Source organism: Ambystoma mexicanum, chromosome 13, assembly GCF_040938575.1.
Source record: "Ambystoma mexicanum isolate Mex_15411 chromosome 13, UKY_AmexF1_1, whole genome shotgun sequence".
Lineage (NCBI taxonomy): Eukaryota > Metazoa > Chordata > Amphibia > Caudata > Ambystomatidae > Ambystoma > Ambystoma mexicanum.
In genome coordinates, this window is record NC_090938.1 from 780075312 (window position 1) to 780088724 (window position 13413).

General features: G+C 52.1%; 1 protein-coding gene across 1 annotated transcript in view; it reads left to right on the top strand.

Annotated features, from left to right (window-relative positions):
* Positions 1–13413, top strand: part of LOC138521943 (prostate stem cell antigen-like) — an 80958-nt gene that overhangs the window by 22271 nt on the left and 45274 nt on the right. The window lies entirely within an intron of this gene.

The window sequence follows — 13413 nt, forward strand, 5'->3', positions numbered from 1 at the left end:
AGACGTTTGACCTTATACTGATAATTCTTGGAGATCCAAATATAGTCAATCGTGGACTCTGGGCTTCCATTTGTCCAGGGTTTCTTTCCTGGGGTGTCCTCCTCAATTTGCCCATTCAGCATATATAAGTTGTGGGATTCTGCCATCTGCACCCACCTTGAGGTGTCTTTGTCGCCTCCTCTTAATTGATCAAGTATTGAAATGCCATGTTTGTTAAGGCATTCTATGTTTAAATAACCACAAATTACAATTGCTATCCAGCTCCCCAATTTCTGCACTTTCCGTATTGTTTTGACAATTACACTCAACAAATTTGTCGTGTTTACTTTTGCCGGGTTCCAATAAATGTTTACCAGCATTATCTCGGCTACTGTTTGTGTTTCATGTTCTGAGTTTGGATTTCCATGATTGATTAGCGTTAAGTCTGTTGTTAACCTTATCAGAATCGTTAGCCCGGCATATGGTCTTCCGATAACTCCTTTTTTTGCTGGGTTTATCAATACTTCATGGCTCTCGCATACCGTTGTTTCTTGTAGACGTGTTTCTTGCACGTAGATGATTTTTGGTCCCTTCAAATGGCGTTCAGGTTGATTGAACAAATGCCTGAACCCTCGTGTGTTCCATGAGATTAACGTGTCATTTGAGTTTCCCATTCTTTTTTTTGTTAGTCTTTTTTTGGATTGTTTAAAGCTGTTGCCACCCAAGACCAGTCATTGACTTTTTGTAGTTGTTCTTTTTTTGGCACCCTTAAATTTGGTGTTCTGATCTTCATGCCTGTTATTGTCAAATGTCACTTTTATTGGCTTCCTTCTCAAAAGTTCTATTTTGCTTTGGTTGTCTATTTGATCGATCACCGTCGCATGTCTTTTTGTGTATTGTGTTTTTTGATTTACTGGTGTTGTCATTCCTGAGTTTCTCGAGTGCTGTTCGTTCACGTCGAATCCCAGTCGAAGTAACTCTGAGCTCCCTTGAATCAGTAGGTCCTTCACTTTGTGCCCTTTTGGGTGTAAAATCCCTCTGTCTGCCCTTTTTTCGTCAATATATTCGACAATGGCAATGTCATCTGGTGACCTTTTCTTCAGGGATGACACACAATGCAACAAGTGGATAATATTGTTCGGTTTAGGTTTGTGTCGTTCCTTTCCAGAAAAATGTTTTCTAACCTAACTTTTGTTATCTTCTCAATGCTAGCTCTGGTTGAAGGTTTTGTCGGACTCATTATTTTTTCGACTTGTGTTCTTTCTACTGGTTTTACGGGGCTCCACCTGGAAGATTTTAGGTTCTCATTAGTTGACCAGTCTCTCGAGATTTCCTTTTCTTTGTATCTGATCACCCTCTGTTTTTGAGACGTTAGGAATTGTGTTTCCTCCATAGATCCTTCCTATTCGTTGTTGGGCTCCTGTCTGTTTTCTAGGGAGCTGGCTTCTTGTTCTCTGATCATATCACGCAATGCAGCGTGATGCTTCTGCTTCTCTTCTGTCTGTTTTCTAGGGAGCTGGCTTCTTGTTCTCTGATCATATCACGCATAGCAGCGTGATGCTTCTGCTTCTCTTCTGTCTGTTTTCTAGGGAGCTGGCTTCTTGTTCTCTGATCATATCACGCAATGCAGCGTGATGCTTCTGCTTCTCTTCTGTCTGTTTTCTAGGGAGCTGGCTTCTTGTTCTCTGATCATATCACGCATAGCAGCGTGATGCTTCTGCTTCTCTTCTGTCTGTTTTCTAGGGAGCTGGCTTCTTGTTCTCTGATCATATCACGCATAGCAGCGTGATGCTTCTGCTTCTCTTCTGTCTGTTTTCTAGGGAGCTGGCTTCTTGTTCTCTGATCATATCACGCAATGCAGCGTGATGCTTCTGCTTCTCTTCTGTCTGTTTTCTAGGGAGCTGGCTTCTTGTTCTCTGATCATATCACGCATAGCAGCGTGATGCTTCTGCTTCTCTTCTGTCTGTTTTCTAGGGAGCTGGCTTCTTGTTCTCTGATCATATCACGCATAGCAGCGTGATGCTTCTGCTTCTCTTCTGTCTGTTTTCTAGGGAGCTGGCTTCTTGTTCTCTGATCATATCACGCATAGCAGCGTGATGCTTCTGCTTCTCTTCTGTCTGTTTTCTAGGGAGCTGGCTTCTTGTTCTCTGATCATATCACGCAATGCAGCGTGATGCTTCTGCTTCTCTTCTGTCTGTTTTCTAGGGAGCTGGCTTCTTGTTCTCTGATCATATCACGCATAGCAGCGTGATGCTTCTGCTTCTCTTCTGTCTGTTTTCTAGGGAGCTGGCTTCTTGTTCTCTGATCATATCACGCATAGCAGCGTGATGCTTCTGCTTCTCTTCTGTCTGTTTTCTAGGGAGCTGGCTTCTTGTTCTCTGATCATATCACGCATAGCAGCGTGATGCTTCTGCTTCTCTTCTGTCTGTTTTCTAGGGAGCTGGCTTCTTGTTCTCTGATCATATCACGCATAGCAGCGTGATGCTTCTGCTTCTCTTCTGTCTGTTTTCTAGGGAGCTGGCTTCTTGTTCTCTGATCATATCACGCAATGCAGCGTGATGCTTCTGCTTCTCTTCTGTCTGTTTTCTAGGGAGCTGGCTTCTTGTTCTCTGATCATATCACGCATAGCAGCGTGATGCTTCTGCTTCTCTTCTGTCTGTTTTCTAGGGAGCTGGCTTCTTGTTCTCTGATCATATCACGCATAGCAGCGTGATGCTTCTGCTTCTCTTCTGTCTGTTTTCTAGGGAGCTGGCTTCTTGTTCTCTGATCATATCACGCATAGCAGCGTGATGCTTCTGCTTCTCTTCTGTCTGTTTTCTAGGGAGCTGGCTTCTTGTTCTCTGATCATATCACGCAATGCAGCGTGATGCTTCTGCTTCTCTTCTGTCTGTTTTCTAGGGAGCTGGCTTCTTGTTCTCTGATCATATCACGCATAGCAGCGTGATGCTTCTGCTTCTCTTCTGTCTGTTTTCTAGGGAGCTGGCTTCTTGTTCTCTGATCATATCACGCATAGCAGCGTGATGCTTCTGCTTCTCTTCTGTCTGTTTTCTAGGGAGCTGGCTTCTTGTTCTCTGATCATATCACGCATAGCAGCGTGATGCTTCTGCTTCTCTTCTGTCTGTTTTCTAGGGAGCTGGCTTCTTGTTCTCTGATCATATCACGCATAGCAGCGTGATGCTTCTGCTTCTCTTCTGTCTGTTTTCTAGGGAGCTGGCTTCTTGTTCTCTGATCATATCACGCAATGCAGCGTGATGCTTCTGCTTCTCTTCTGTCTGTTTTCTAGGGAGCTGGCTTCTTGTTCTCTGATCATATCACGCATAGCAGCGTGATGCTTCTGCTTCTCTTCTGTCTGTTTTCTAGGGAGCTGGCTTCTTGTTCTCTGATCATATCACGCATAGCAGCGTGATGCTTCTGCTTCTCTTCTGTCTGTTTTCTAGGGAGCTGGCTTCTTGTTCTCTGATCATATCACGCATAGCAGCGTGATGCTTCTGCTTCTCTTCTGTCTGTTTTCTAGGGAGCTGGCTTCTTGTTCTCTGATCATATCACGCATAGCAGCGTGATGCTTCTGCTTCTCTTCTGTCTGTTTTCTAGGGAGCTGGCTTCTTGTTCTCTGATCATATCACGCAATGCAGCGTGATGCTTCTGCTTCTCTTCTGTCTGTTTTCTAGGGAGCTGGCTTCTTGTTCTCTGATCATATCACGCATAGCAGCGTGATGCTTCTGCTTCTCTTCTGTCTGTTTTCTAGGGAGCTGGCTTCTTGTTCTCTGATCATATCACGCATAGCAGCGTGATGCTTCTGCTTCTCTTCTGTCTGTTTTCTAGGGAGCTGGCTTCTTGTTCTCTGATCATATCACGCATAGCAGCGTGATGCTTCTGCTTCTCTTCTGTCTGTTTTCTAGGGAGCTGGCTTCTTGTTCTCTGATCATATCACGCATAGCAGCGTGATGCTTCTGCTTCTCTTCTGTCTGTTTTCTAGGGAGCTGGCTTCTTGTTCTCTGATCATATCACGCAATGCAGCGTGATGCTTCTGCTTCTCTTCTGTCTGTTTTCTAGGGAGCTGGCTTCTTGTTCTCTGATCATATCACGCATAGCAGCGTGATGCTTCTGCTTCTCTTCTGTCTGTTTTCTAGGGAGCTGGCTTCTTGTTCTCTGATCATATCACGCATAGCAGCGTGATGCTTCTGCTTCTCTTCTGTCTGTTTTCTAGGGAGCTGGCTTCTTGTTCTCTGATCATATCACGCATAGCAGCGTGATGCTTCTGCTTCTCTTCTGTCTGTTTTCTAGGGAGCTGGCTTCTTGTTCTCTGATCATATCACGCAATGCAGCGTGATGCTTCTGCTTCTCTTCGACTACTTCTATGTCAGACATAGCTTTATTCTCATCAATATGGAATGCTCCATCATCTATCAGATTATGGGTGCCCTCGTGCTCCTCAGATGTTGAGTCTAATTTTAATACGGCTTTCCTTGGCTTTGGTCTTTTATCTCCTAGCTCCCTTGCCTCTTGTTGTTCATTACTCTTTACTGGTTTTTGGTGCAGCGGTGCTTGGATATTTCTTAGAAACATCCGAGACACATTCACTCTCTTTTTTGTTCCATTGTTTATGTTTTTTGTTTTGTTTCCTCGGTTTCTATCTTCCATGTTATTGCATTTACTTCTCAGCTGTCGTTCACCTTTCTCTGTCCCTCTCTATCTTTCCTTCTCTCTCTTTCTCTCAAGACTCACTTTTTGTCTCCGTCTATAAGGGCTTCTCCCTCTCACTGTCTCGCTTTCTTTCTCTGTGTCGGTCTCCCACTCTCTCTTTCTAGGTGTGTCTGTAGATACCTCTCTCTTGTGATTTTGAGTAGGGCCTCTCCCTTCCTGCTGTGTTTCTAGGCACTGCTCAGATGTCTTTAGTGAAGTCACCTCAGTGCCGTGTGGAGGTGAGGAGCGATGTCGTCTCATCTCAAGCCCCCCCCGACGCCCTGCTCATCTGAAAAGTCACTTCTGCCCGGGTCGTCTCATGCCAGGGCTGTGCGTTTCTTGATCCTTACCTTCTGGTTTATTGGTCATTTCCCTCATTTCTTCACTGCACTCCAGGGAAAACACCCCTGATCCACTCTTTACCCCCACACGCCTCTCCCTCTTTACCCCTAGTCGCCTCTCCCTGTTTACCCCTCTTCGCCTCTTCCTCTTTACCCCACTCGCCTCTCCCTCTTTACACCACCTCGCCTCTCCCTCTTTACCCCTAGTCGCCTCTCCCTCTTTACCCCTAGTCGCCTCTCCCTCTTTACCCCTCCTTGCCTCTCCCTCTTTACCCCTCCTCGCCTCTCCCTCTTTACCCCTAGTCGCCTCTCCCTCTTTACCCCTCCTTGCCTCTCCCTCTTTACCCCTCCACGCCTCCCCCTCTTTACCCCTAGTCGCCGCCCCCTCTTTACCTCTAGTCGCCTCCCCCTCTTTACCCCTCCTCGCCTCTCCCTCTTTACCCCTAGTCGCCTCTCCTCTTTACCCCTCCTTGCCTCTCCCTCTTTACGCCTCCTCGCCTCTCCCTCTTTACCCCTCCTCCCCTCTCCCTCTTTACCCGTCCTTGCAACTCCCTCTTTACCCCTCCTTGCCTCTCCCTCTTTACCCTAGTCGCCTCTCCCTATTTACCCATCCTTGCCACTCCCTCTTTACCCCTCCATGCATCCCCCTCTTTATCCCTCCTCGCCTCTCCCTCTTTACCACTAGTCGCCTCTCCCTCTTTACCCCACTCGCCTCTCCCTCTTTACCCCTCCTCGCCTCTCCCTCTTTACCCCTCCTCGCCTCTGCCCCTTTACCCCTCCTCACCTCTCCCTCTTTACCCCTCCTCGCCTCTCCCTCTTTACCCATCCTTGCCGCTCCCTCTTTACCCCTAGTCACCTCGCCCTCTTTACCCCTCCTCGCCACTCCCTCTTTACCCCTCCACGCCTCCCCCTCTTTACCCCTAGTCGGCTCTCCCTCGTTACACCCACTCGCCTCCCCCCCTTTACCCCTCCTCACCTCTCCCTCTTTACACCTCCTCGCCTCTCCCTCTTTACCCCTCCTCGCCTCTCCCTCTTTACCCCTCCTCCCATCTCCCTCTTTACCCATCCTTGCCGCTCCCTCTTTACTCCTCCTCGCCTCTCCCTCTTTACCTCTTATCGCCTCTCCTTCGTTACCCCTCCTCGCCTCTGCCTCTTTACCCCTCCTCGCCTCCCCCTCCTCGCCTCTCCCTCTTTACCCCTCCTCGCCTCTCCCTCTTTACCCCTCCTCGCCTCTCCCTCTTTACCCCTCCTCCCCTCTCCCTCTTTTCCCATCCTTGCCGCTCCCTCTTTACTCCTCCTCGCCTCTCCCTCTTTACCTCTTGTCGCCTCTCCTTCGTACCCCTCCTCGCCTCTGCCTCTTTACCCCTCCTCACCTCTCCCTCTTTACCCCTTCTTGCCTCTCCCTCTTTACTCCTCCTCGCCTCTCCCTCTTTACCTCTTGTCGCCTCTCCTTCATTACCCCTCCTCGCCTCTGCCTCTTTACCCCTCCTCGCCTCTCCCTCTTTACCCCTCCTCTCCTCTCCCTCTTTTCCCCAGTTGCCTCTCCCTCTTTACCCCTCCTCCCCTTTTTACCCCCACTCGCCTCTCCCTCTTTACCCCTAGTCGCCTCTCCCTCTTTACCCCTCCTCTTCTCTCCCTCTTTTCCCCCAGTTGCCTCTCCCTCTTTACCTCTCCTCTTCCTCTTTACCCCTAGTCGCCTCTCCCTCTTTACCCCTCCTCTCCTCTCCCTCTTTTCCCCCAATTGCCTCTCCCTCTTTACCTCTCCTCGCCTCTCCCTATTTACACATCCTTGCCACTCCCTCTTTACCCCTCCATCCCTCCCCCTCTTTACCCCTCCTCGCCTCTCCCTCTTTACCCCTAGTCGCCTCTCCCTATTTACCCCACTCGCCTCTCCCTCTTTACCCCTCCTCGCCTCTCCCTCTTTACCCCTCCTCGCCTCTGCCCCTTTACCCCTCCTCGCCTCTCCCTCTTTACCCCTTCTCGCCTCTCCCTCTTTACCCATCCTTGCCGCTCCCTCTTTACCCCTCCACGCCTCTCCCTCTTTACCCCTAGTCACCTCTCCCTCTTTACCCCTCCTCACCACTCCCTCTTTACCCCTCCACACCTCCTCCTCTTTACCCCTAGTTGCCTCTCCCTCTTTACACCCACTCGCCTTCCCCTCTTTACTCCTCCTTGCCTCTCCCTCTTTACACTTTACACCTCCTCACCTCTCCCTCTTTACCCCTCCATGCCTTCCCCGCTTTACCCCTCCTTGCCTATCCCTCTTTACCCCTTCTTGCCTCTCCTTCTTTTCCCCTCCACACCTCCCCCTCTTTACCCCTCTTTGCCTCTCCCTCTTTACCCCTCCTCGCCTCTCCCTCTTTGTCCCACCTCACCTCGTCACCTTACCCCTCCTCGCCTCTCCCACTTTGTCCCTCCTCATCTCTCCCTCTTTGTCCCTTCTTGTCTCTCCCTCTTTGTCCCTCCTCGCCTCCCCCTCTTCACCCCTCCTTGCCTCTCCGTCTTTACCCCTCCTCGCCTCTCCCTCTTTGTCCCACCTCGCCTCGTCACCTTACCCCTCCTCGCCTCTCCCTCTTTGTCCCTCCTCATCTCGCCCTCTTTGTCCCTCCTCGCCTCTCCCTCTTTGTCCCTACTAGTTTCTCCCTCTTTGTCGCTTCTCGCTTCTCCCTCTTTGTCCCTACTTGTCTCTCCCTCTTTTCCCCTGCTTCTCTCTCCCTCTTTGTCCCCACTCGCCTCTCCCTCTTTGTCCCCACTGACCTCTCCCTCTTTGTCCATCCTCGCCTCTCCCTCTTTGTCCCTACTTATCTCTCCCTCTTTTCCCCTACTTGTCTCTCCCTCTTTGTCCCTCCTCATCTCTCCCTCTTTGTCCCTACTTGCCTCTCCCTCTTTGTCCCTCCTCGCCTCTCCCTCTTTGTCCCTCCTCGCCTCTCCCTCTTTGTCCCTCCTCGCCTCTCCCTCTTTGTCCCTACTCGTCTCTCCCTACGTGTCTCTCCCTCTTTGTCCCTCTTCATCTCTCCCTCTTTGTCCCTACTAGTTTCTCCCTCTTTGTCCCTCCTCGCCTCTCCCTCTTTACTCCCACTCGCCTCTTCCTCTTTGTCCCTCCTCGCTTCTCCCTCTTTATCCCTACTTGTCTCTCCCTCTTTACCCCCACTTGTCTGTCCCTCTTTGTTCCTCCTCGCCTCTCCCTCTTTGTCCCTTCTTGTCTCTCCCTCTTTGTCCCTCCTCGCCTCTCCCTCTTTGTCCCTACTTGTCTCTCCCTCTTTTCCCCTTCTTGTCTCTCCCTCCTTGTCCCCACTCGCCTCTCCCTCCTTGTCCCCACTCGCCTCTCCCTCTTTGTCCCTCCTCGCCTCTCCCTCTTTGTCCCTACTTGTCTCTCCCTCTTTTCCCCTACTTGTCTCTCCCTCTTTGTCTCTCCTCATCTCTCCCTCTTTGTCCCTACTTGCCTCTCCCTCTTTTTCCCTCCTCGCCTCTCCCTCTTTGTCCCTCCTTGCCTCTCCCTCTTTGTCTTTACTTGTCTCTCCCTCTTTGTCCCTCCTCATCTCTCCCTCTTTGTCCCTCCTCATCTCTCCCTCTTTGTCCCTCCTCGCCTCTCCCCCTTTGTCCCTACTAGTTTCTCCCTCTTTGTCCCTCCTCGCCTCTCCCTCTTTACTCCCACTCGCCTCTCCCTCTTTGTCCCTACTTGTCTCTCCCTCTTTACCCCCACTTGTCTTTCCCTCTTTGTCCCTCCTCGCCTCTCCCACTTTGTCCCTACTTGTCTCTCCCTCTTTGTCCCTCCTCGCTTCTCCCTCTTTGTCCCTACTTGTCTCTCCCTCTTTTCCCCTGCTTGTCTCTCCCTCTTTGTCCCCACTCGCCTCTCCCTCTTTGTCCCCACTCGCCTCTCCCTCTTTGTCCCTCCTCGCCTCTCCCTCTTTGTCCCGACTTGTCTCTCCCTCTTTTCCCCTACTTTTCTCTCCCTCTTTGTCCCTCCTCATCTCTCCCACTTTGTCCCTACTTGCCTCTCCCTCTTTGTCCCTCCTCGCCTCTCCCTCTTTGTCCCTCCTCGCCTCTCCCTCTTTGTCCCTACTCGTCTCTCCCTCTTTGTCCCTACTTGTCTCTCCCTCTTTGTCCCTACTTGTCTCTCCCTCTTTGTCCTTCCTCATCTCTCCCTCTTTGTCCCTCCTCATCTCTCCCTCTTTGTCCCTCCTCGCCTCTCCCTCTTTGTCCCTACGAGTTTCTCTCTCTTTGTCCCTCCTCGCCTCTCCCTCTTTACTCCCACTCGCCTCTTCCTCTTTGTCCCTCCTCGCTTCTCCCTCTTTGTCCCTACTTGTCTTTCCCTCTTGACCCCCACATGCCTCTCCCTCTTTGTCCCTCCTCGCCTCTCCCACTTTGTCCCTACTTGTCTCTCCCTCTTTGTCCCTCCTTGCCTCTCCCTCTTTGTCCCTCCTTGCCTCTCCCTCTTTTCCCCTGCTTGTCTCTCCCTCTTTGTCCCCACTCGCCTCTCCCTCTTTGTCCCCACTCCCCTCTCCCTCTTTGTCCCTCCTCGCCTCTCCCTCTTTGTCCCTACTTGTCTCTTCCTCTTTGTCCCTACTCGTCTCTCCCTCTTTGTCCCTACTTGTCTCTCCCTCTTTGTCCCTCCTCATCTCTCCCTCTTTGTCCCTCCTCATCTCTCCCTCTTTGTCCCTCCTCGCCTCTCCCTCTTTGTCCCTACTAGTTTCTCCCTCTTTGTCCCTCCTCACCTCTCCCTCTTTACTCCCACTCGCCTCTCCCTCTTTGTTCCTACTTGCCTCTCCCTCTTTACCCCTCCTCGCCTTTCCCTCTTTGTCCCACCTCGCCTTGTCATCTTACCCCTCCTCGCCTCTCCCACTTTGTCCCTCCTCGCCTCCCCCTCTTCACCCCTCCTTGCCTCTCCGTCTTTACCCCTCCTCACCTCTCCCTCTTTGTCCCACCTCGCCTCGTCACCTTACCCCTCCTCGCCTCTCCCTCTTTGTCCCTCCTCATCTCTCCCTCTTTGTCCCTCCTCGCCTCTCCCTCTTTGTCCCTACTAGTTTCTCCCTCTTTGTCCCTCCTCGCCTCTCCCTCTTTACTCCCACTCGCCTCTTTGTCCCTTCTCGCTTCTCCCTCTTTGTCCCTACTTGTCTCTCCCTCTTTACCCACAAGTGTCTCTCCCTCTTTGTCCCTCCTCGCCTCTCCCTCTTTGTCCCTACTTGTCTCTCCCTCTTTGTCCATCCTCGCCTCTCCCTCATTGTCCCTACTTGTCTATCCCTCTTTTCCCCTACTTGTCTCTCCCTCTTTGTCCCTCCTCATCTCTCCCTCTTTGTCCCTACTTGCCTCTCCCTCTTTGTCCCTCCTCGCCTCTCCCTCTTTGTCCCTCCTCGTCTCTCCCTCTTTGTCCCTACTCGTCTCTCTCTCTTTGTCCCTACTCGTCTCTCCCTACTTGTCTCTCCCTCTTTGTCCCTCCTCATCTCTCCCTCTTTGTCCCTCCTCATCTCTCCCTCTTTGTCCCTCCTCGCTTCTCCCTCTTTGTCCCTACTTGTCTCTCCCTCTTTACCCCCACTTGTCTCTCCCTCTTTGTCCCTCCTCACCTCTCCCTCTTTGTCCCTACTTGTCTCTCCCTCTTTGTCCCTCCTCGCCTCTCCCTCTTTGTCCCTACTTGTCTCTCCCTCTTTTCCCCTGCTTGTCTCTCCCTCCTTGTCTCCACTTGCCTCTCCCTCCTTGTCCCCACTCGCCTCTCCCTCTTTGTCCCTCCTCGCCTCTCCCTCTTTGTCCCTACTTGTCTCTCCCTCTTTTCCCCTACTTGTCTCTCCCTCTTTTTCCCTTCCTCATCTCTCCCTCTTTGTCCCTACTTGCCTCTCCCTCTTTGTCCCTCCTCGCCTCTCCCTCTTTGTCCCTCCTCGCCTCTCCCTCTTTGTCCCTACTCGTCTCTCTCTTTGTCCCTACTCGTCTCTCCCTACTTGTCTCTCCCTCTTTGTCCCTCCTCATCTCTCCCTCTTTGTCCCTCCTCATCTCTCCCTCTTTGTCCCTCCTCGCTTCTCCCTCTTTGTCCCTACTAGCTTCTCCCTCTTTGTCCCTCCTCGCCTCTCCCTCTTTACTCCCACTCGCCTCTCCCTCTTTGTCCCTACTTGTCTCTCCCTCTTTACCCCCACTTTTCTCTCCCTCTTTGTCCCTCCTCGCCTCTCCCACTTTGTCCCTACTTGTCTCTCCCTCTTTGTCCCTCCTCGCTTCTCCCTCTTTGTCCCTACTTGTCTCTCCCTCTTTTCCCCTGCTTGTCTCTCCCTCTTTGTCCCCACTCGCCTCTCCCTCTTTGTCCCCACTCGCCTCTCCCTCTTTGTCCCTCCTCGCCTCTCCCTCTTTGTCCCTACTTGTCTCTCCCTCTTTTCCCCTACTTGTCTCTCCCTCTTTGTCCCTCCTCATCTTTCCCACTTTGTCCCTACTTGCCTCTCCCTCTTTGTCCCTCCTCATCTCTCCCTTTGTCCCTCCTCATCTCTCCCTCTTTGTCCCTCCTCGCCTCTCCCTCTTTGTCCCTACTAGTTTCTCTCTCTTTGTCCCTCCTCGCCTCTCCCTCTTTACTCCAACTCGCCTCTTCCTCTTTGTCCCTTCTCACTTCTCCCTCTTTGTCCCTACTTGTCTCTCCCTCTTGACCCCCACTTGTCTCTCCCTCTTTGTCCCTCCTCGCCTCTCCCTCTTTGTCCCTACTTGTCTCTCCCTCTTTGTCCCTCCTCGCCTCTCCCTCTTTGTCCCTACTTGTCTCTCCCTCTTTTCCCCTGCTTGTCTCTCCCTCTTTGTCCCCACTCGCCTCTCCCTCTTTGTCCCCACTCCCCTCTCCCTCTTTGTCCCTCCTCGCCTCTCCCTCTTTGTCCCTACTTGTCTCTTCCTCTTTGTCCCTACTCGTCTCTCCCTCTTTGTCCCTACTTGTCTCTCCCTCTTTGTCCCTCCTCATCTCTCCCTCTTTGTCCCTCCTCGCCTCTCCCTCTTTGTCCCTACTAGTTTCTCCCTCTTTGTCCCTCCTCACCTCTCCCTCTTTACTCCCACTCGCCTCTCCCTCTTTGTCCCTACTTGTCTCTCTGTCTTTACCCCCACTTGTCTCTCCCTCTTTGTCCCTCCTCACCTCTCCCTCTTTGTCCCTACTTGTCTCTCCCTCTTTGTCCCTCCTCGCTTCTTGCTCTTTGTCCCTACTTGTCTCTCCCTCTTTACCCCCACTTGTCTCTCCCTCTTTGTCCCTCCTCGCCTCTCCCTCTTTGTCCTTACTTGTCTCTCCCTCTTTGTCCCTCCTCGCCTCTCCCTCTTTGTCCCTACTTGTCTCTCCCTCTTTGTCCCTCCTCGCCTCTCCCTCTTTACTCCCACTCGCCTCTTCCTCTTTATCCCTCCTCGCTTCTCCCTCTTTGTCCCTACTTGTCTCTCCCTTTTTACCCCCACTTGTCTCCCCCTCTTTGTCCCTCCTCGCCTCTCCCTCTTTGTCCCTACTTGTCTCTCCCTCTTTGTCCCTCCTCGCCTCTCCCTCTTTGTCCCTACTTGTCTCTCCCTCTTTTCCCCTGCTTGTCTCTCCCTCTTTGTCCCCACTCGCCTCTCCCTCTTTGTCCCCACTCGCCTCTCCCTCTTTGTCCCTCCTCGCCTCTCCCTCTTTGTCCCTACTTGTCTCTCCCTCTTTTCCCCCACTTGTCTCTCCCTCTTTGTCCCTCCTCATCTCTCCCTCTTTGTCCCTACTTGCCTCTCCCTCTCTGTCCCTCCTCGCCTCTCCCTCTTTGTCCCTCCTCGCCTCTCCCTCTTTGTCCCTCCTCGCCTCTCCCTCTTTGTCCCTACTTGTCTCTCCCTCTTTGTCCCTACTCGTCTCTCCCTCTTTGGCCCTACTTGTCTCTCCCTCTTTGTCCCTCCTCATCTCTCCCTCTTTGTCCCTCCTCATCTCTCCCTCTTTGTCCCTCCTTATCTCTCCCTCTTTGTCCCTCCTCGCCTCTCCCTCTTTGTCCCTACTAGTTTCTCCCTCTTTGTCCCACCTCGCCTCTCCCTCTTTACTCCCACTCGCCTCTCCCTCTTTGTCCCTCCTCGCTTCTCCCTCTTTATCCTTACTTGTCTCTCCTTCTTTACCCCCACTTGTCTCTCCCTCTTTTTCCCTCCTCGCCTCTCCCTCTTTGTCCCTACTTGTCTCTCCCTCTTTGTCCCTCCTCCCCTCTCCCTCTTTGTCCCTCCTCGCCTCTCCCTCTTTGTCCCTACTTGTCTCTCCCTCTTTTCCCCTGCTTGTCTCTCCCTCTTTTCCCCTGCTTGTCTCTCCCTCTTTGTCCCCACTCGCCTCTCCCTCTTTGTCCCCACTCGCCTCTCCCTCTTTGTCCCTACTTGTCTCTCCCTCTTTTCCCCTACTTGTCTCTCCCTCTTTGTCCCTCCTCATCTCTCCTTATTTGTCCCTACTTGCCTCTCCCTCTTTGTCCCTCCTCGCCTCTCC